The sequence below is a fragment of the Thermobia domestica genome, chromosome 2 (assembly GCF_964235325.1).
Source record: "Thermobia domestica chromosome 2, izTheDome1.hap1.1, whole genome shotgun sequence".
NCBI lineage: Eukaryota > Metazoa > Arthropoda > Insecta > Zygentoma > Lepismatidae > Thermobia > Thermobia domestica.
Window position 1 is genome coordinate 98,230,766 of NC_137455.1, and position 24,701 is coordinate 98,255,466.

Below are 24,701 nucleotides of genomic sequence, written 5' to 3' on the forward strand. Positions count from 1 at the left end.
ATATTTCATCATTAAAAAAAAAAAAAAAACTGGTTGCTAATCTCTTTCTTTCGTTCTTTACTAGGGATGGCATCGAGACAAGAGGAGACTTCATGTAGTCTCGATTTCGTCTCGGTTGACAGGTAGCGGTCTTGATCTCGGTCTTGTCTCTTCTCGATCAACAGATGGTTACCTCGATCTCGGTTTCGAGGGCTAAGTCTCGATATTCTCTCAATAGTATAGAAATAAATTTTGTGAAATTAAAGATGTATAAGTAATATCATCTTGCAGCCTGTCGTTTTCTCTGTTTGTTTTCTCACTTCATTCTTGATTATAGAATTATTGTAGCTCATTCGTCGCTAAGTGACTAAAAGCTCATGCTTTCTGTGCATTGCTTCGCGGATTCAATTCTCAGCGGGTGTACCAAAAGCTTGGATAAAACTCAAAGGGTAATTCAGATTCCACTTTAAGCAATATATATTGCCTCATGTAGCTTCAGTACTGCTTATACAGTTAAACTCTAATCAAGTAAATTAACTCTAGTATTAGGATTTATTTCTTTCCTGTTGAATCAGCGTTATTTAATTCCACATACCAAATAACGTACTGAATTCGTAATTTTGTTATAAATATTGGAATTGTATCTCAAACTACAGTCCGCATAGAGATAGAGAAAATATTTGTAGCACTTTCATTGGTTGTATATATACACAGTAGACTCACGAGCATCCGGTTCGCGACTATCCGACCTAGTTTCCTTTTATCATAATTAAATGAGGAAGACAAAGCATTGCATTGGCAATATTGCCAAGGCATAGGAAGCGGGCGTCTACTACGATCAGGGGTGTAGGCAGCAGGTTTATGTTGGAGGGGTCCGTCATTTTTGAGGGGGCCAGCTACAATGTATAAAGCCAAAAACATTGTGTTGCAGCTAGTGTTTTTGAGGTCTGAAAAAACCGAAAAATGTTGATTTTCTTCCGTTTTTTAGTTTCTTCTTCTTCTTCTTCTTCTTCTTCTTCTTATTATTATTATTATTATTATTATTATTAATAATAATAATAATAATAATAATAATTATTATTATTATTATTATTATTATAATTTTGTTTTTTCTTCATAAATATATTCCAGATAGTTTTTATTATATTTAACCCTAGAAATTACAAGAGAAGTCTTTCAGCCTCATGACCACTATATTTATGAAGAAGCTGCTTTAATGAAAGTTGAAGATTTTTAATATTTTATGAATTCTGACAGCGTCTTCTGTATAGTCATTCGCGCCTTCTGTATGCCTCATTCAGATTGAATGATATTTTAATTACTTGTTTCAGCATTTTTTGTTTTTCATACATGACAAAGTGCAGGGCCGGATTTAGGCATGGGCCACATGGGTCCGGGACCAGGGTGGCAATTTTTTAAAAATATTTTAAAATACGATAAAACTATTGAAAATACATATTTCACCAACGACTCAATACAATAAGCGAAAGCCATTTTTCCAATGGCCGTGACTACGATAATATTGTAGTAAATAGACTGAAATAGTGTGACGTCACATCCGTCTCGTTACTATGGCGATCGTAGTTTTATTTTCTAAACAACATAGCCTTAGAACCTAAGTACAAAGCGAAAACAGTGACGTGTAAACTTCCGGATTGCAAACATTAGAGTAAAGAAAACACTTCTATATGTTTTTAAAAGATTCCAATGAATGAAACTACGAAAACATAGAAAAAACAAACAATTAGGTAAATATGTTAAAATATGTCAAGCGTAGAAAGTGAAATGATTCCCCTTATATTGCTAATTCTGTATTTTATACATTTAGAGGTTACGTTAAGTGTCAAAATATATTTAGCTTATTTATTATCGGATATTAAATTTAAATAATTGTGGAAAATTTTTATTTAGTATCATCGATATCACACATTACATTTCAAACGTGTAGGTCTACAAAAATAGTGTTTAAAACTTATGCTGAACCACTCATAATTGGATGTTTCTTTGTTGTTATATTTTTAAGGTAAGTAGGAAATATAAGGAAAGATTCGACGCATGTTAACTGACCAGAAATTGGTCGAGATTGAAAATTCTCAGAACGCATATGGTTACAAGCTTCGTGTCTTTTATTATTATTATTATTATTATTATTATTATTATTATTATTATTATTATTGTTTGTTTCTTTATTTTGTAGCCACTGTAACTATGTACTCATTTTTTAAACGGTGGGCGTAAAATATCTGAATATGCCAATATAATTAACATCATGTTTTCAAAGTGGACTATTATTTTTTCTTGCAGACAAATCAAGTATTTGTTCTATTTTCATTATGGCGACAGCTCGTCAGTCTGTACCTTATGAGTATTTGCTTGCATGTAGTTGCTTTTGTTCATTGTGCATTACCTGGTAATGGAGTTGGCATTACTTATGCAATTTCTACCTTATCAGATTACCTAGAGATGTGCCCCCTGTAGAAAAAGGTTCCTTATATGTTACTTCGTTAATAACTAGATTTCACTCAAAAATTTTCTAAATATTGGACCCATATTCTTAATCTGTATCTTTTCCTGTCAACTTTACTTTGTCCTCAAAATATTCTAAAATTATTATTAAATGTGTTCTTATTAACAGTATACTTCATAGTATTCCTATGGCTTCATCCGTTTGTTTAGAAAAAACATGGCGATTATGGTAACGAAGAGGAAATGACGACATCACTATTTCAGTCTATTAGTCTTAGCAAATATTGTTGTAAGTCAACTAGTTATTATGGTGTTTTGAGAAAAAAAAAATAAAGACTGTCCAGACTGTTCTTGAAATTGATGGTGAATGCATAGGGAACAGGCCTAAAAGGTTAAGAAAAAAGAAGAAATTATTTGATGAATTAGAATCATCTCAATCAGAAGAGGAAAAGGAAATAGAAGATCCAGCTCATCGTCTTCAAGAAACCTTTGTTGTGGTCATTGTCAAGCTTCTTTCCGAATTGAACAAGAGAATCGCGGTCTACAATGAATTTCTCAGCAGATTTTCCTTCTTAACAAATCACTGCAACTTGAGTGCCAAAGAAATCATCACAGCAGCGACTTCTCTGTAGGAAGTGTATGCAGCTAATATCGAGGAATCTTCGTTTGTTTTTAAGTGTCTCCATTTACAAGGACTTTTAGCTCAAGTGAAGTTGGGAAGTGCTGAAGAAATGTCACTATCGCAACTTAATCGATTTCTCGTATCGACTAATCTTCAGGACTTATATCCTAACATAAGTTATATGTACACTAGATACTAACTGTGCGGCGGAAAGATCATTTTCCACACTGCCAAGAATCAAAACTATTTGAGATCTACTCTTTCTCAGAAGAGACTGGTTCATCTAGCTGTTTTAGCCATCGGAAATGACTTGAGTTTTAAACTTGATTTTGATGACGTTATTAAAGATTTTGCCAATGTCAAAGCAAGACGTAAACTGTTCTGATAAGTTTCAGAAACGTCATTTTGTAGATTATATAACGCTTTATATAATTTAAGATTGTTTATATAACTATCACTCATGCTAAGGGTAAATAGTAACTAACTTGGAAAAAATTGTAGTGTAAGTTTTAGTCTTACAAGAGTAAAATTGTCGTAAAAGTGATAACCATTTTGTTTACGTGCCTGTGATTATATAATTTTAAAATTTATTTTCAAAATTATAATATTTTGTTATTATATGTAAAAGCACATTATTCATTATATGTACATTATTAAAACTTTGTAAAGAGTGAAGAAATCTTGACTAAAAGATTACAACAATAGTGAAAAAAAAATTTAAGATTGTTTTATATTTTGCCGTCTTTTACACCATATAATGTTCAATAGGTTAGGCAGAAGCCAGGTAAGTTCTAATGAATCTACTCCAAATGCTGGCCAGATATAGGAATTAAAATATATTACGTAAAATGAGTAATAAGAAATAAGAACAGCAATAACTAGTAATAGTAATAATTATAATTTAGTATCAAACGTAAAAGTAATTTTTAAGAAAAGGATCCGGGAGAATGGAAGTTTTCGAGAGAGATCGATTGGTGCGGTTAGGGGCGGCAATTTCACTAGGGCCAATGGGCGCAAAACATGGAAATCCGGCCCTGACAAAGTGAGCTTCTGAATCTAAAATGAAAAGTCAGTACTTTTCTTTTAAATTCTTCATTATTACAATATTCAGTGGTCACTAAATGGCAGTACTGGTAAGTGAACTTATTTATTTTTTATGTTCAGGTTATTTAAAATTCAGGTTATTTCTCACTAGATTACTGTTCAGTATATTTTTTCTCACCTAAGGGATTGTGGCCATATTTTATACAACACAGAGAACCTCACACATCTTTATTCGTGTATGATGACTGGACTTCAGATTTTTACGCAAATGCATATTTTGTTTGCATATATACATTTCTGTTAAATTTGGTAGAGCTTTCTAACAACAATAATACAGCTCGAATTTGAACTTTTATAATGCATATAAATGCATATCTCAAAGGTTAGAGCATATATTGGTGCTTAAGAGCATATTTCGCATATTCCAGAAGTTCTTCATATGTATGTTTATAGGATGGAATAAATCCAGTTTTAGTTTGTATTATCTATGCATTTACATGTCTATGCAACAGAACGTCGTTTCACATGGGATAATGCGTGGTTTATGGAAGACCAATATTGTTAGCGACTGATCAGGAGGGCAAAGACGCTTACAATTGCTAAGACGTTAAGGGAGATCCGATAATGATAAAGACATTGTAATATCGCGTCGACATCAATTCAGAAACAAAAGACGCGAGGAATGCTGCTTAATGAATGCTTAACTTTAGTTGATGAAGTTCGGCACGAGCACAAGTCAGTTCCTGGTAAAAATCGGGCGCTCTGTGGAAAAGAAATTGACGGATCTTATTGTCAGAAACTCTGACTACAAAAAAATAGAAACTATGGGAAATGCCTTCAAGGGTTAAATTTCAATTTACCAGATAATATAGATACTAAGCTTACTCCTTTCTAAAATATTGTCCAGTAACATCTATTGATGTTGACAGATTATTTTCAGGCTTAAAATGTCACAAATTGACACCAAAAATTGAATAGCAGCATTTTTTGTGACATACTGTAAGGCTAATTATGGGAAGGTATAAATCATATATATATAATGGAAGGTGTAGAAAAGTGAAGATTGTATTATTTCGTGTAAGCACTCTAAAATACAAATGTGAAGAACAACTAGAAATCGTGTTCTTGTATCAGTGTGCTATTTTAATCTCATAGTTTGTGTATTTTAAAAAGTTCGTAGTATATAAAATGTAACTGTCTATCTCTGAAAGGTAAAGCACACTTTCGATGTTATATTTCACCTACAAAATTTTGTCAGAACATTGCTGCATGTTTGAAAATGTTCTCTTTTATTGCATTGTTAGTGCATATTAAGTGCACATTTCAACATATTTAACAGCATAGTTGTTTGTATATTTCATGAATTTTAAGTGCATAAAAATCTGATGTCTAATAATGACAAATTCACACTTGTATCTTATGTCCCGAAGGAAATATCTTGAGTTGTACTTTTATCCAGTATGCATCACGACAATAAATTTCATCCACACAAGAATAATAAGCCAGATATTATTATTCTTAACTTTTTCCGGTGTTTCAAAACAGCACCGACAACGTTTGGGAAGTGATTGCTGACACCAAGATAAGACGAAAGTATGGGTTCACGAATGCTTTCTTTCGGAGTTATAGGCTGCCGAAAATATGAAAAAATATGAAGTTTAAAGTCCAAAACTATGGGACCTACCGTAGTCGGGTCAAGACTTCACTTAGGAACTAATATGCGTGCTATCCAAAAATACATGTTTCAAAATCTTGCGGTACTAACGCAACAATTTTTATAGAGGCAGTTTGGCTACGGGCATATAATTTGAAACACTCACCTCTATAAAAATTGTTGCGGAAATACCGCAGGATTCTGAAACATGGATATCTAAATAGGGCACATAGGAGTTCCTAAATTAAGTCTTGACCCTACTACCGTAGATTCCATAGTGTTGGAGCTATGGACGTTTAAAACTCATTTTTTCATGTTTTCGGCAGCCTATAACTCCGAAGGGAAGAATTTGTGCACACAGGTTAGTCTTTACTTTTCGTCTTATCTTGGTGTCAGGAATCACTTCCCGAACGTTGTCGATGTTGTTTTGAAACACTCTGTATATTATAACGAAAAAAAAAGGCTGGTTGATTCCTTCGATTAGATGTTCACAACTATACATGCAGGAGGAAAACGTATAGATATCATTTTGCTTATTTTATGAATCTTCTGGATGCTTGTGGAGTGGCAGCATACATGATTTGGACTAACAGCCACCCAAACTGGAATGTAACTACCACCAACTAAAAGTGTCTGTTTTATTATTATTATTATTTCAGTAGCAGAAGCATTGATGAAACAGATCAATTGACGTAGCATCATTAGCTTACATAATGATACAAAATTGGCTATGGAATTCTGCCGTAATTTATATTAGTGTCCTGATATGTGACAATCAAGCGGAGGTACAGAAGCATAAAACTTGTCACCTGTGTGATTCGAAAAAATAAGTCAAGAATGCAGCAACAAACATTCGATATATCTAAGAAAAATGTCTGCTAACAGCTCAGCAAGATGAGTAGAATTTGTGTACGTTGTCAAAAGAGGTGAACCGTTCTCTGTGAGTGATTAACTTTAGGTTCTCCTAAACTATATATACCAAAAACATGTATACTATCAAAACATTACACATTATTTTATGTGACGTATTGCTAACTTTTATCATTTACCATTAAAAGTGAAATGTAATCAAAGAAAAGAGTAAACACTATTTATAACAGTGGTAATCAGGAATAGAGTTAGTAATAAGCACGTACACACAATTATAATAAAACAGAAACATTTACCTGTAGGTATTCGCGTGCATAGTAAATGAAAATACATATGAGCCTCATAGCTTCACCTCGTCATTACAAAATATCGCAAGCTTTATGAAATAAGCTTGTCATTTCGAGGGTTAACCAATAACTATTGCCCCGGACCAAATGTTATACCTTTGTGCATAACTATTTCAGTTCAAGCCCTTAGAACCTATCTACATAAGATTGATTTTCTTTGAAATTGCACTTAAGTTCTTTAAGATTTCCTGACAAAAATATTTATTAATTATTCATGACTAAAAAAAAAACCAGTTATTTTAATAACAGCTATATTTCTCTTCCTGTTTTACACCAAGTAGAAAAAAAACGAAAGAAATCCAAACTGAAAAACTGAATAAGAACGTTGCATTTCACCAAATTTTTCATATGATAAAAAGTTTTTTTTTAAAACACTAGTTATAGCATATAAAAATATAAAGTACTTACAAATTAGTTTACTAACATTGTTTTATTGTAGTATTTATAGTACCTTGTTTGTCTTCAAACTGTCAAATATAAATCGCCAGTAAATTGTGTAATCTGCTGTCACAAAAAAGCATACCATGCTATCTTCCGACTATTTTACTTACTATTTTACCTTGAATTATTAATTATATGTAAACTTTGTAATTTTTAAATAACTGAAGCGAGGTATCTTACGATGATATTCTGGCCCCGATAACCCCCGTGGCTACACCCCTGGCTACGATCCTCCTACGTGTCGTGTGCAAAATCCAAGTTGTGACAGGAAAAGAGCAGCGTTCTGCTCCTTGTTCATTGTTGCGTCAGTGTGTAACAGACCTCAATACAGTACGCTTGGCGCTGTTCCTGGTTATAACCATGGTGGAAAGACTACATGCAGTCTTTCCACCATGGTTATAACTGTACTGTACTGTATTCGTAAATTGTTCTTGGGGGTATGCTTAATGTTCATAAAGAAATGATATCATAGAACTCCAGCCTGCCCTTCCGCCAGATTAGGCCAGATACTGGCGACTCTGCTGTATTCACACACAGTTTGTTACACATTCTGAATGCAAAGTGCTGGTTGATAGCTCTAGCCAGTTCTCTGGTTAAATTTGGTGTTATTTCTCATTTCATAATTTTGTCCTACTTTATTCTGAAATTTCTGCTCTTACTCTCCTCCAATATGAAAGTGTTATACCCTCAGTTTCAAAGGAAAGTTGGTATTATTGCTTATACGAGCGGTTGAAGTAAAACAAGAAATTTTAAACACATTTTACCTTACGATAATTCCTGAATTGTGTTGACTAATAATATTAGAAGGGTGAAACCTTATGTGTTTGCTTTACAAAATTATATTTTGGAATGCGTTGACAACACGGTCTTTGAGTAATTAGAATGATAGGTAAGAGAATAAAATATCCCAGCTCAACTCAAAATTGTGCTGTTCAAAACACTTTCGATGAACCATGTTATCAGAGGTGTTATTTCCCCTCGCCCTTCTCATATCTTCTGTAGCCTATGACTGTGGCCATCCAAGGGCAGTTGTAAGGTAAAGATAATTTCAGTATCATTATTTATTTGTATTCATTATTTTTATTTTATTTATTTATTTATTTTTGTCAATATTCGAGATGAGACCGAGATTGACGTAGTCTCATCTTGATTTCGTCTTGATTTACAAGTGTCTATTTCGATTTCGGTCTTATCTCAATTTTTAAACGCTAGTCTTAGTCTCGGCACAATATCTATTCGTTACACTAATTGCGTAACAATATGACTGCAGACGTAAGTCCAAGCCGTCTATATTAAAGTTTAAATTTGTAAAATTCAATTGAATGAAATTGTTTAAAGTGATTTAAATAATTGCAATAAAAATGGTACTGCTATAGTTCCGAGATTGCCTGTATTAACGTGATGTTAAGCCTGATTAAGATCTTGGATTGTTATAGAAACATCCTAATAGTGGTGCTTGTTATATTTTATTTAAACTACATATCATATTATCAAAAATCGAATTAAAACAAAAAAAATGGGAAGTAAATTTGTTTAAAATATTTTTAAAAATATATTAAAGGTGAGTATTAAATTCTAGTACCTAGTTGTCCACCATCTTTCTAGAATCCACATAGTTGCTAACCCTGCAATCAACAGTCAGCCTGTGCCACAAACTATAAACAGTTCCAAACCAACTTCTTATTTTGCCTAATAACATTTCTCATCATAACTACCTATTAACATTGGTGTTTTATTATTATTATTATTATTATTATTATTATTATTATTATTATTATTATTATTATTATTATTATTATTATTATTATTATTATTATTATTATTATTATTATTAAAGCTATTTTCTCAAAAACTGCTCAGCCGATTTTTTATAATATTTTACAAACAATGCCACTAACAAATCTATAATTTGGTTTAAAATGTTTCTCTTCGAAAATCCACAAGGGGTAGTTTATCCTTGAGAGAAAGTTTTCTTTTCTTTTTCTTTTTTTCTTTTTTTAAGACAACTTTGTCTTAAATTGCCCATGCAATTTTGTTCATATTTTATAAATAAACTAGATACAATTACCCGCTTCGCTGAATTAAAATAAATAAAATTAGTAATAAATGTTCCGTCAGTCAGTCACTTTTTACCATTGCCGAAGCGCTCTTTGATAGACGATGTTTATTGTCTTACATCCTTCAACCAGAACATGTAAGTTTTCGGGATTTCCAACTCGAAACGTTGCCACATAAACTTGACCGTGTGACAAGCAAGGGGTTCTCTATCTCCTCCCCTCTCCCATGTTCCGGGGCTGAATTTGGAAATAAACGGCATCGGAAGTGTCACTGTTCACCTGAGTTACCCGTAATACTATGGATTCAACACTAATATCGGTCATTTTCGATCATTTTCATATATGAGGGATGGCCTTTGAAACTCGACTCGACTCGAAACAGACATCTTTGAGTTCGACCTGAGAACTCAGCTCGAAAAAATTCCTCCAACTCGACTTGAATTCTGGTCGAGTTTCGAGTGGAGTCATGCCAAAACGAGTTAATTCGAGCTAAATCCTTTGTGTAGTTCCAAGTACTCTCTCCGAGTATCCTACATAGACAATATAATTATCAGTGGTACTAGTACAACTATTATTATTATTATTATTATTATTATTATTATTATTATTATTATTATTATTATTATTATTATTATTATTATTATTATTATTATAACACGTGTATAACCATGAAAGATGTTGTTTATATATGAATACTAAAATTTAGTTGACTGTCGATCTCGGTTCTCGAGAAATTTTCAGAAGACAAGGCCTTTAGTCACGAGGTTCTGGATTTCAGTTCCGGAGGAGCAAGTATTCGAGCTCGAGCCAAAAATTGTTTAAAGTTATAGGGCGCCGGCCAAACATGTTCAAAACTGCTCGGCCTGGGTTTAGGGTTGTCAACGGCTCGGCTCACAGCTCATTCACTATCGAGCCGAACCGAAAAGTGAGCCGAGCCAACAGCTCACCCAATCGAGCCGGCTCGAGCCGATGGCTCACCCGATCCGAACCGAACCGAGCTGATTGCTCACCCCAACCTAGCCGGTTCGAGCCATCGGCTCAATTGAGGTGAGTTGAACCGAACTGATGGACTCGTTTCAACTGAGATGGCTCGAGCGATGGCTCACATGAGACGAGTCGATTGCTTGTCCTTACGGAGCCGGCTCAAACCATCGGCTCAATTGAACCGAGCCATAGCTCAGTTGATCCGAGCAGAGCCGGTTGATATCACTACTCGGGTTGAGCTTCTGCTTTGGCTCAAAAAGTCAACCGTGCAGGTCTCGGTCTTGATGGCAAGAATTACAGTATTTACTTATATTGGTGCTCACGATTTTTGAGACTGTCTCTTATAAAAAATCTATTGTTGTCTCGTTATCGAGACGAGACGAGATACATCTCTGTCGTGAGCAATACTAAAAGTATTTCACAATACTGCTTACATATCTCATGGCTTTCCCTTTCCAGTCTAATCAGGCCATGTTTTCAAAACGAGTTAAAACGAGCTGAACGAGCGAGCCATTTATCAGACTCGACTCTACTCGAAACTCGACCTCAAAAACAGTGACTCGGCTCGGGACTCGACTCTAGAGAATTGCATTTGACTCGACTCGAGTTTTAGCTCGACTCGTGCCCATCCTTACATATATCTCCCCTCTTCCAAGTCACGAGGCTGAATTTGGATTTAAACGACAACGAAAATGTCACTGTTCATCTCAGCGATCTCGAAAACTATGAATTCCACATTAATATCGGTCTTTTTCGATTATTTTTATGTATCTCCCCCTCCCCAAGTTATGGGGCTGAATTTGTATTTAAACGAGATCAAAGTATCACTTTTTATCTCAGCTACCCCTGAATCTATGGATTCGACACTAACATTGGTCATTTTCGATCATTTTTATATATTTCCCCCATCCTTCCCTCCACCAAGGTACACTTTAAAGTAAAATGATAAAAACATCGCAGGCCCGAACCTCATCTATGTTGAAAATTTGATCGAGATGGGTGGGCGATTCAAGAGTTACTAAATCACAAACATAATCACTTTCATTTTTATATAATTAGATATTTAATTAACAATCCTACAACATGGCATATGGCATTTTAAAAGAAAACATCCACAACGAGTAATTTAATCTTCAAAAGTTTGCGAAAACGTCTACTTATTATAATTTTGTTTATATTTTATAAATAAATATTTCAGTCACGATTGCAGTGTGACTTGATTTAATTTAAAATATGGGGGCGAGAAAGATTAGTGTGGTCGTCCATACCTTATATTTGTTTTCAGTTATTACATATGAATGTTCTTGTCTTTTTTTTCCATTGGATTTCTTAGCCAATTGAATAATAATTATCTTTATCTTTAAGGAAGAGGGGGAAGAATGATTAGGGGTACAGTACCTACTTATCGTATGAGGGATCCCTCTTCTAATGTATATCTATATCTATCTATCTAGCTAGCTAGCGAGCTAGCGATATATATAGGTTATGAGAATTTGTGGTGGACAACATTGTTTTAATGGAATTTCTAAGGACTTTATCAATTCCAATTTATCAATTGGAACTTTATCAATTTCTTAGGACTTTCCATAATAATTCACTTGCATTAATCACCTGTCTTCTCTAGCTCCAATGGGTTAATCGTGAGACGTTAAATCAAAGATTTGAAATGAAACTAAATTTCTAGTTTAACACCCCAAGATTATTGGATGGTTAATGAAGAAAAGGGGAGGAAATGGAAGAACCTCGAGGAAACCCACACACGTGGTGCTTGTCTACCACAATGTCCACTTGGCACAAGCTGGGCTCGAACCAGGAACCCCACGCACCAAAATTTAATATTTCATTGCGTATTTGAATTCTGAAGCTTTCACTATATTAACATATACGATGACAACTAATGATTATTGTTTTCCCCCTTAGTTATATTCTTAATAAACTCAGACGAAACATCATCTATCATCAGAAGATCATCATTCTTCATATTCTCAAGCTCGAATCTGGACCCCTCAAGTATTGATTTTTATAAAATTAAGTTTTAGTAATCATTTTCAATATTTATGTGGTTGATTGTTGAAGTTTCTAGTCGCTTTCCAGCACCAAAGCTATATGAAACATGGGTCTACAATTAAGTGTGGAACCCGAATCTCCGTAATGCGGTTTAAAATTTAATTCTCTACCACCGAGAATCGAACCCAGGACCACATGCAGCAAAGGCGCACACGCTAGTCGTTAGACTGTGAGGGACAGCTACAGAAGTTGATTCAGTTCTATTGAACCGAATTCAACGTATAACTGTGCCGCATATGCGCAACCCATTGTCGTGAGACGATAGAAGTAACAGTATTTCGTTAATCACGTAGTAGAGCAACGTGGTCGAGGGTAGTCTGATGCCATGAAACTGAGCGGATTCTGGGGGGAAGGGGTTCATTGTGGCCCTTAAGTGATTAATTTTCGTGTAGGTCGTGTCACTTGAATCGTATTTTATATGAAAATATGCGGTAGAAAGTTGTGGGCTCACCAGACTACCTGAGCAATTAGAAACCGGTCTCCAATGAAGAGAACTTCACCGCTATTGCGTGTGGGTCGGTGTATGACGACCTCCGGAAATCCCCCAAACAGTGTGCGATGGCCAGCAAATGCTGTACATCGCAGACGACAATCAACCGCGCCATACACAGGAATTTACGCAAAAGCAGTGTGCACGCCCTGAAACAACGTAATATGGCTGAGCGAGAAAGGAATTGCAAGATACTGTATGAATCGTCTCGCGGGTGATCAGTGGAAGTTTGTTATTAAGGGTTAATGATTCTGTCCGGTTTCTAGTACAGGAGAAAACTGCGTCTTCAATAAGTGGAGCGAAACACAAACTCAGTGCTGCATACTACCAGACTCATATCCTGACTGAAATATACCAGCGTGAGGTCCAAGCATTGTACGGACAAATCGTGAACCAAGTTGAACTGCACGAAGGCAAGGCATTCAGCCATATATCAAAAACATCACTGGAATTCTATTGCCGTATGGAACAGAAAACTTCTCTGACATCCCTGCCAAGAGTCCAGATGTCAACCCAATAGGGTATTGTGCTTTTAAAATTCTCAAGCGTCGCCTGTCCCGCCGTCGAGCGCGCACAGTCTCCGGCCTGTGGAAAGCCTGTAAAGAGGGTTGGGATGGAATATCCATGACTCAGCTGCAACGCAGTCTCCTGCAATGGAAACTTCGATGCCGGGCAATAGTCAATAGAGATGGTATGCAGATCGAACACAACAGGTATAAGAGGAAGTTACTACAAACTCACAATCGATCTGATCGCAACTAGTTTTTTTTTTATCTCGAAGATAAGACGAAAAGATGAGACGTTCATTCTTCCCTAAAGATGTATGCGCATGCCTTTTGGACGAAAATGAAAATAAAACAGTCAAATTATCACTTCGCTCACAACAAATAAATCTCCCAGATCCACTCCGGTAACCCCTTATGGAAATTGTGGCTTGGGAATGAATAATATTTCAAGTATGAAGTCCAGTTTTCCTAAAGGCTTTTCAGAAAGTATTGGTATCCCACCAAAAATGAGGCAAATTCTATCAAAATCCGAAAAATGAAATTTGCAGCTTTAGTGCTGAGAACAACTAATCAAACAAAAGCCTTACGAGGCAATACTGTTTAGAACTTGCTTGATTTCATTTTTCGGATTTTGATAGAATTCTTTCCTTCCTTTCCTTTTTTAATCGAGGGCAAATCCACTCTTACTAAAATACTTACCCTGAAATCTACAATTTCATTTTCCGATTTTTGAATCTCAATAGGACTTGGCATTGTAAGAGTGGATTTGCCCTCAATTAAAAAAGGAAAGGAAGAAAAGAAGAAAGATTTCAGGGTAAGTATTTTAGTAAAAAAAAAAAAAAGTCCGATTTGCATGAAAAGTAGCGTTTGATTTCTTTGTAACTTATGAGTTGCTTGTTTGTTGAGGTTGAGAACTATGTGTATAATGAACTATGTGTATAGCAATATAAAAAAAAAATAATATTTGTGCTTACTTTCTTTTATGGTTGGAAAAAGATTCAACTTATTTGGGATTCTGGGGAAAATTCGGGAATCGAAAATAATTTTTACAACAGATCTTAAGATGAATTCTTAAGGAGAAGTGGAGCTGATACTGAAAATTTGCCACTGTATATTCTTACGAGGTAAATTGGTAAAATATGCCTTCTTTTCCAGTCACTTGACCAATTTCTCGTTTCGTGTTTCAGAACGTGTACTCTTAGTTCGTTAAAGTTATTATTAGTAGTAATAAGGAAATTAAAAGACGATTTTTTGGTGGAACAATCTTATGAATGCTGGCAGCCATTCGAAGCATGTGCTTTTCTTTCTTTTATTTTTTTTCTAAAGTTACACATAAGGTTAAAAAAAATGGAAATCAAAGTGCATTATAAAAATGATGTGCTCTTTCTGTAACAGCAATTATTTTGCTTTACGTGTGCAAAACGTTTCAAAGGCATGCAAAGAAGCATTTTATAATCCGAGTTCATTCTTCCGAGGGTTACTAGCGGACATTTACTTTATCACCTATCATTCGTACACACCAAGCACTTAGGTTTTCTGGTCGTTTTCTCTCTTTTTTTCTTTCTTTCTCTTACGAAAATTGCTTTGATTATAGCATGAAAGTGTAATCTGCTTGAATATGCACATATATACTCTTTTACATATACGTACGTACCTACGCTAATTGCGATAGATCATACACCATTATACTTAAATAATTACATACTCTTTCCTTTCTTTCTTCTTATGATTTGATTCATTTATTATATTCCCTGGTTCCGCATGGAATTTTGGAAACAAAAGAAGATTGACGTAACCATTAAACTTTTTAATTAATCAATCAATAATCACTGTGTTAGAGTAACTGCAAAATATGAAATGAAATTTCGGTAGGGGGAATCGATACATGACGTGCAATGTTTTATATTGATTCTTGTAGTGCTCGACGAGGCAAACACAACAGCACCAATATTTTTGAAACCCGATTCGGGAACAGAGAAAATCTGTGCTGAATGTGAGGAGCGGGAGGGAGGAATCCATATGGGACCTGCGACGTTTTGATTGTTTTTTGTAGTACTCGACGAGACAAACAAAGTGATACCAAAATTACTGAAATCCGAGCTCAGGAGCACAGGGAAAATCAATATTGTGCATGGGAAGCAGAAAAGAGGCTCGACTTATCAAATATATTTTTGAGGAGTCCAATCGGTTCCTTTAGAGCATATTTTGAACAAAATTCAAACATTTGAAAAGTACATGTCTCATAGTGAGGCCCCCTCCTCCTAAAGAAATTGTTCAAATTACGCTGAAGCTTACAAACATACCCGACTTAAAGTCAGGAATGAGACAGAATAAAGAAAGTCTACCTTTTTAGACTGGATCTGAAAAGATAGCTGCAGAGGCATAACTTGGACATATTCTTAGACAAAAGACCAAAGAGCTTCAAGAAATAGCATTTCAGAAAAAAACGCGATACTGTTAATCTATACTATTGTACACCAACCAGCCACAACATTATGAACACCTACCTAACTCTGATATGTCCACCATTGGCTCCCAAGACAACATCAATGTAGATTGTTACAGAAGCAATGCGATTTTGTGAAGTGGCTATAGGCATGCCGGCCCATATCTACACACACAAGTTACTTAACTCCTGTAAATTCCGCGGAGGGGGGCGATAAATTCGAATCTCCTGTTCTATGACATCCTAAAATCGGGTTGAGATTAGGTGAGGATCATTGCAACAATTGAAATCCATCTCTGTGCTCCTCGAACCACTACAGCACAATGTTGTCTTGATGAAAGATTCCATTCCCAGCTGGAAATATGGCCGCTGACATCAATTGGTGTATGTGACCTTCTGATAGGTAGGAGCCGCTGTCGTAGTGCCCTGCTTACGCACTATCATGCCCATAGATGACTATATGAAAGTCCCCCAACTCATAGTGGAGCAAACACTCGCCTATCGTCACCTACAGTTCACGTCTCGAGCAGCTGTTCTCCCTTAAAGAAGATGGGTTATGACCTGGACATCAATGTAATGAGAGTAGTATCGTGATTCGTCAAACCATGCAACTTTGTGCCAGCTACTTTGCGGTCCAATGACGATGGGCATGTGCCCATTCCAGTTGTTATTGATTATGCCTTTCAATCACATTGGTACACATGTCGGACGTCGGCTGCGGAAGCTCATATCTAACAGTGTAGGGTTTGTCTACTGTTAAAGTCTGTTAGTGATTTTGTCACAGTTTTTGCCGTAGCCTGTTTTACTAATCCCAACAATCCACGACGTTCATTTTTTAACAAGGCGCGGCCACCACACACATTTTGGTTTGGTGCTGGTTTTACTGTCTTTTTTTTTTTTTTTTCATCTTTGGAATACACTAACCACGGCAGCTCACGAACACCCGACAAGTCGCATTGTGTCCAAGATGCTTATTTCCATCCATCTGGCCATCACAGTTTATCCTCTATTAAACTCTGATATATCGTTGTCCTTCCCCCATTCTACATATAAGTTTCACATCCCTGTCGTATCTGGTGAGCGGTTCTGCTGTGCCTCCCGCGACTTACGTCAACCCAACGACTTTTAACAGAGTAGCGAGTGATCATAATGTTTTAGCTGATTAGTGTATAAAAGAACACAAGTGGGTGACTCATCTTCGCCGAAGATACACTGCTATAGGTAGAAATGTGAAATTTGGACAGAACATTCATTTTATCATGAAAGCCATAGATAAGAAGGATTTTGGAAACAATATCCTAAGATGGTAAGGGGGGTTCATTTTTTTTCTGCCAAGACTAGTATATATCACGAATCACTGAAGATGGAGAGATGAAACTCATCATATAAACACATCATTAAAATTAAGAAATACGTGTTAAGTGCTTTTTTTTATTCCGACTTAAGGGGTGTCCACACATTACGTAACGCGGCAAAGGGGGGAGGGGGTCAGGCCTTGCTTTACGAAGTGTGACAAGGGGGTGGAGGGGTTACATTTTTGTTACGTAGTGCATGTTTTTCTCTTTTTTTTAAAAAAATATATTGTCAGGTTTATATGCATCTTTTAAACAAAGAATTTTTTCAGTTTTTCTCTTTATTATAAATATGTAAATAAATACTTCTATTGTTTTCGGAAATTGCGAACATACAGCCTACCAGTGGCGTATTTAGGGGGGGGGCTTCCGGGCTTAAGCCCCCCCCCGAAATCTTACTTACTATAGTAAAGTATATGAAATATCTTGCAGAATTTTCACATTTTCAGGCAAAGCCCTCCCCGAAAGTTAGCAAAGCCCCCCCCGAAAGAAAATCGTAAATACGCCACTGCAGCCTACATACATTGAATCATGCAGAAGAGATTCGAAGGCGCTACTAGACACTAGTATGATTGATGGCAAATTCTGTATGCATTATAATACAATAAAACTCTTTTTTTTTTCTTGGCTATCGTAGAATTGGATTTACCGCACATGCTTTTCTGAAGTTAGTTGTTAGTGAACGTAACCACCGCTTGAAAATGCCCTCGTGTTCCCACTCGTATCGTAATTTATAAGAATATTGTTCAAAACTTTTGATTTGAATCATTACCCATTCTATTCTTCTAAAGGGTTTCGTATGCGAAACAGAAGAAGCTTTTTTTCCTTTCGTAAAATAACATTTTCCGCGACGGAACGATAAATAATTTGCAGAGCAAAATAAGATATATATTTAAAATAGTGGTGGGCACAAAAACTCTTATCTCTTGTTTGCAATAGTGTCTGATGAAGTCAATATGTTCAGTTGCCGCCCCCCCCCACTTTTTTGAAATGACCCATTAATGTATATAGTTTCATTTGGAAATATTAAGTTTTTGTATATATTAATAGTTCATAGAATGACAATTGTGCCATAAAATACTTGCTATCCCGTGAGTACATATTGGTTGTCTTCCGGTTCAGTTAAGAAAGCTACAGGAATTGCGTTTTAATTGCCACGAAAAATGGCTCAAAAATTAACCTATTGGAGCGCCATAATTGAAGTGTATTTTCATTCTTCTTACAAGGGCTCAATATGTTAGTCAGCCGCTTTGGTACAAATTGAGACAACATTTCGTACAAAAAAGAAGTCCTTCACAACTTGTGAATCACAAGTTACTCTTTAATTGCACAAAAATCGAAAGTTCCTAAAATGTCTTTTCATCTTTCTAATACTAAGGAATATTTTGATTTGATTTTTTTTTTTTTTTTTTTTGAGTTTAACATCCCGTTCATCAGTGAGGCTATATGAGACGAGGACCTGCTGATTAACGTGGAATACGAACCACATGAGCTCCCTCCAGGAATCGAACCCGGGTTTCCCACGTCAAAGGCGCGGCAATGTTTGCAGTGTAATATACGAGTTTAGGAGTGTACATATACAATTTCGTATATACAATTAAATTTAGTGAATTCAACATAATTCTATGTTTTATGATTATTTTGTATAACTGGAGTGATTCTAAGTATTGTTGAGTTTTGATGTATGTATTCCAAGAAAGTGAAAACTGTACATGCAACGAACATGCTTCGGGAAGCTGCAAAAGTACTTCTTTAAATGTCGCAGCATATGCTTCTAGTATTTACTATCTTTCTAAGAGTAATAACATACATTTAATAGCATGTGTGGAATTAAAAATATAAGTTGTTCATTAATACCCGGTTTCAATGTAACTTTTGAAAAACAAGCCTCATTTTTCATTACTATTCGATTAATATTATTTTTTCCGTTTATTTGTTTTGCAAATTTGTTATTAAATAGGCCCCTAATCTGATCACACAATTTTCCAGACAGAATTTTAAAATGTTCTTGAGCAAGGTATCAAATCTCTTCTTACACCTTCGTTGTTTAAGAGTAAAAAGGACTAGTATCTACTTGCGTTGCTCTTGCCAATTTACTTAAAAAATATATGAAACACGATATACGGTATTTTAACTGGAAAAGAGAATATCCTAATAGTTATACAACCTTTCGTCAAACAAAATGTTAGAAGAAACCAGGAAAACTAACATTGATATACAAATATTGAGATCATGTCTTGCCCCCCCCCCACTTTTAATGTCCAACCGCCGCCACTGACTACGAGTTAAAATATTATTACGGTACAACAATTTTTTAATACTTTGATTTATTGGCGGAAAACACTAGAAATGTATTCAGAATACACGCATTTTGTAATAAAAATTTCTACCATTAAAAACAGTTTTTATTTTTAATAACTCCCGAAATAAGCAAAATTGGTAAAGAAACAAAAATAAAAAATCGTTACGTAACAAAAGGGGAAGGGGTTTGGCTTTGCGTTACAAAGTCTGACAAGGGGAGGAAGGGGGTAAAAATTGGCCAAAAATAGCATTACGTAATGTGTGGACAGCCCCTAAGGGGGAAACGGAGACATTAAGGGAAAAAAGCAACATAAATTTCACTTTGTTTAAACAGAAATTCGCCTAATGTGAGGATTCGCTAAATTGGAGATGTGAGATTTTGTAAACTCTTAAATAAAAATAAGAATGGCCGTGTTTCAGCGTTTCCGAAAATTCGGTTTTGAAAGGGAAAGGAGCAAATTTCTATATTGATAAATTTATTGTTAAATAAATTTCCTTTTATTTATTCACAAAGGGCAGAATGTAGTGATTCGCTTAATTTTACCATTAAGGTATTCTCTCGTAAACTCATTTTGTTATGAGAGCAATGAATAAGAAAGAAATGTGTTGAAATACGCAGCATTTATGCTAAAGGAAGTAAAGAGGATTCAAATATTTTGCCCAGACTAGAGTATCATGAATCCCTGAAGGTAAGGAGATAAAACTTGACATAACTCCTCATTAAAAACAAGCCGACATGTGTTCATATCTTTTTAGAAATTCTCGTTTTAAGGGGAAAGGGTTATTATTATGTCTTTTTTTCAATTCCTATTGAAAGCGCATCAGGTTTAAGAATGTAGAATGTCTTGATTCTGCCCATAGGAGCCGACTTTGGGGGGAGGGCAGAACACTTTTGGCTCCCCAATATTTAAAGGTGGGGTCCTCGCCTCTCAATATAATCCAGTCGCGAAAGAATTAACAAAGAGGAGTAATAATTTCTGTCGTAAACTTCGTGGTGCCTTTATTTCAATATTAGGAACAGCCTTCTTATTCGATAGAAAATGCCGTTTTCAAAATGGTGCTTTTAATAGAGGACTGAAGCTTCAACCATCAGCACTGATATGAAAAATAAAGATCAATGTGGTGCGCAACATTGCAGTGAAGTTCCCAAATTTTGAACTTGAATTTATTTTAATGCCTTTAAGCGAATTTAACTTAGGTCATGAATTTCGCAGCGGAGTGGATGCAATGGAGCAGTGGACCGAGATATGGGGATGGGAAGGGAGGCTTCATCAAGCAGTTGATAGAAAATAGCTAAATATGATGATATATTTATACATTGTTTGCCCCCCCCCCCCAATATTTTCTTCAAGTCGGCGCCTATGATTCTGCCCCGTTCCTAAAATGTATTGATATGTTTGTAAGCATAAGCGTAACTTGAACATTTTCTTCCGAGAAGGGGACGAGCTCACTATGAGACTTGCACATTTCAGATTTTTGAATTTTGCTCAAAAAAGGTGCTAAAGGAAGCGATTGAACTCATAAATAAATAAATAAATAAATAAACGTCGAGGCCCGTATGTATTCCCGTCCACCACCGCACATTCAACACTGATTTTCCCTATGTCCTGAGCACAGATTTCAATAATTTGGTATCATTGTGTTTGTCTTCTCGAGTACTACAAGATTCAATCAAAACATCGCGGGCCCCTTATCGATGCCCCCTACTAAAATTTTTAGTTTTTAGACACATGGTTATGTCTTTTAGGTTACAGGAGACGAACGATAATGAAAGTCAATTATTATGAAATAGTTGGTGGAATGAGAATGTGGGAAGAAATTGGAGAATCCACACACACAACGTTCTTCCCCACAAACTCACGTTGTCAAGGATTGAACCAGAGACCTCTCGTACCAGAGGTGGACACTTTACCACTGAGCTATCTTAGCCATCTTCAGCATAGAGGGTTGCTGTGAGGAGTGTCATTTTCTTTGAAGCTTTTAGTGGTAGAGAACACATCTGAAATAACGAATCGAGCAAAAAAAAAAAAAAAAGTGCACATTAGCTTTTAACAGTCGACGGCGAAAGAGCAAAACCTCGTAACTCATGAAAACCAAACTTTTCAGGACAGCAATAAAACCGCTCTGCTTTTACCACAAGAAATGTGATACAAGGTTTCAAAAAGTTAGTTTTTCGTATTTTTATTGAGTTTTCGTTTCGAGCTTTTGCACACACGTAGATTCAAATGTGGGGAATTGAATGCAACTAAAATCTAAAATTCCATTTAAGAAAAAAAAAAAGTGAAGATACGAGGTTTTACACTTTCGCCTTCGAGTTCTAAATGCTTCAAATGAACTGGAGTGCAAAATGGGTTTCTACCAAGGAATCAGAAGACGTGGAAAACATTGAACAAAAAACTTTTGAAGATCCACACCCTTTCCTGAATATGTTTTATTCGCTCCTGCGAGATCCCCAACCTATCTGCCTGTTGTGTTCGCAAGAGTTCTTGTACAGTAATGTTCAGTACGAACTCAACGTTTTCCTTGGTGGTGGCACTTGATGGCATCCTCTCTGATCCATCTTCTTCAATTAACTTAACTTTTGCCATTCAGTGAATTCTTTCGCTGCATTCTTGATTGTTTCAAAACATTCTCTAAGTTCCTGTAACCTTTGGGAAGTCACTTTTACGATGTTGAATGCTTTCATTATATCCAAACTATTTGTTTGTAAATATTTAGACAGAGTTGATATGTAAACAAAAATGTACAAAAATAAATAAATAAATAAATAAACGCCGTCAAAATATTTTCAAATTTGAGTAGGGACTCTTTATGTAATGCTGCTTTTCGTGTAATGTCTGGTGGCATTAGATTGTGTCAAGTGTTACAAACAGAGTCATTAAGAGAGATGATTCGATATTGCCCTATGATCCGAAAACTTTCTTCAGAGCGCTATCCTTTGCCCACCATCTTGTTTCTCCAATGAGATTCAGTTGTTTTCGATGCTCAGCCCTTTCATTTGCGTTTTCCCATGCATCCATTCGTCAGTAAGAATCTCAAATTTAAAAAAAAAAAAAAAAAAAAAAAAAGCAACATCATTTAAAAGCCCAAATAGAGTTCCAGGATGTGTGCATAACACCACATGTGCTTCTGTTCTGAATTACGAAACACAAATTCATCTGGAGTCTACTCGCAGTATTCTGAATGATGAAAAATAATTAAACGTTGTGACTTACCGGACGATTTTTTTTTTAATTATGAAGAAATACCTATCTTGTTTCTTGTAACTGCAACCTTCACAGTGTTAATCCAAAATCCACGCTGAACATTTCGGTAACGCTTGCAAAATAAACTTGTGGCGGTAGAATGGGGGTAAGTTACTTCGAGTGATGTCCAAAGCACATTTCACACACAAGAGAACAACCACACGTGATCCATATTAAATGTCTGTGCACTTTCACTCCTATTTCACGTCTTACACATCAAGTAACTAGTATTTTCCACACTTGTACACAAATTTACAAACGATTTTTTTTTTAACCGAGTCGCTCTTCTCCGAAACTCCATGTTCTAAGGATTTCATCGTTTCCATCCCACGTTTACCTTCTTTCCATTGACTTGAGATAAAATATCGGTATAGACACATTATTTTTTTCTTTCTTTTTACATTACAGCCCTTGCCTGAGCGTTATGCAAAATAAAGAACATCGTGAGGCCTATTACCTCAGGAAAGAAATCAATTTTTGAATTGGAAATTAAGAAATTAATTATTTTGACTATTCAGTAGGCCTACATTTTAAAAATGTTTTACAGATATAGCCTACATCTTTTGATTTGGTCTCACTGTATTCTACTGTCTGAAAGTCTTTTATATCTACCGGCCCCTTGAAATTGTAATGGACCGGCCCCTGTGGAAAGCTCTACAACTAAACTATGGCCAGTCCACCCCTGAGTGATACACTTGTTTGATATTTTTATTAATATTACTTTACATGATAATAATGTTACACTATAAGTTTCTATGAAGTAGTGACTCAATATAGTACTGAGCATTATTGCTCTCACTGGAGGCGTTGACTGTTACAGACTGTCTCAAAATTACTTGCAACTAATTACTCAATATTTTAGTAGGGGAGCTTACGGGAAGTATCCTGCACTTTCTGTTAAAAAGGTGCCACTCGGATATGTTGTTTCCCTGATCCAACTAAGCAGGAATCGAAGTGGCCCCACTCCGACAGGTGGCCAGAATCCAATATGGCGGCTATCAAAGATGGCCGCCTCTGCGAATTCATAGTGTTGGATTTAGAGGCCTATATCTCCTTAACTAATAGTCCAATCTTTACGATTCAAAAACTAAATGACGTAGAAGATAACAGGGTCTAATAAATGAGCAAACGGTTTTACCTAACACTGAAATTAACACCTACAGAAATTACTTAATTTGGAACTTTACATTTCTTGTGATGGAGTTTACTCATATTTTTTAAAATAACAAGTAAACGGCTGGGATTATCGAAAAAGATGTCGTATAACTTTTTAAAGAGTGTTAAATTATCTTTCATTTGGTGTATAGTTCATTCAGATTGGTTAATAAACAACGAAGTTATGACAATTTAAAGATTCACGTTGAGTCGATTGATTTTCCCAAATTTCGAACGAGAATTCATTTACAGTAATAAAACATCACTGATGGATGCTGCATTGTACGAAACAAATCATTCTTTTGTGATGTATTCTTCATAAGTCCCACTTTCACCAGAAGCACAAAGTAGCCTGACCAACAGGCCCGTATCCAGTGGGGATCTAGGGGGCCGGCTTCTCCTAAATTTTTGCTGGCCCCCTAAAAGTTTCACGGTAGGCTTGCAAATGAACTATAGTATGGTGACGAACTATAATATGGTTGGATCGCCCCCCCTAACTTCAGCCTGCCCCCCTACATTTTTGGGCTGGATACGGGCCTGCTGACCAAGTCCGGTTATGAATCCAATATGGCGCCATTAATTATGATTCATAAAAATTATATTCTATCGAAATATTGACTCGAGTATCTAAATTTGTAAACGAATACGGACAAAGTAATATCACCTATTCTATTG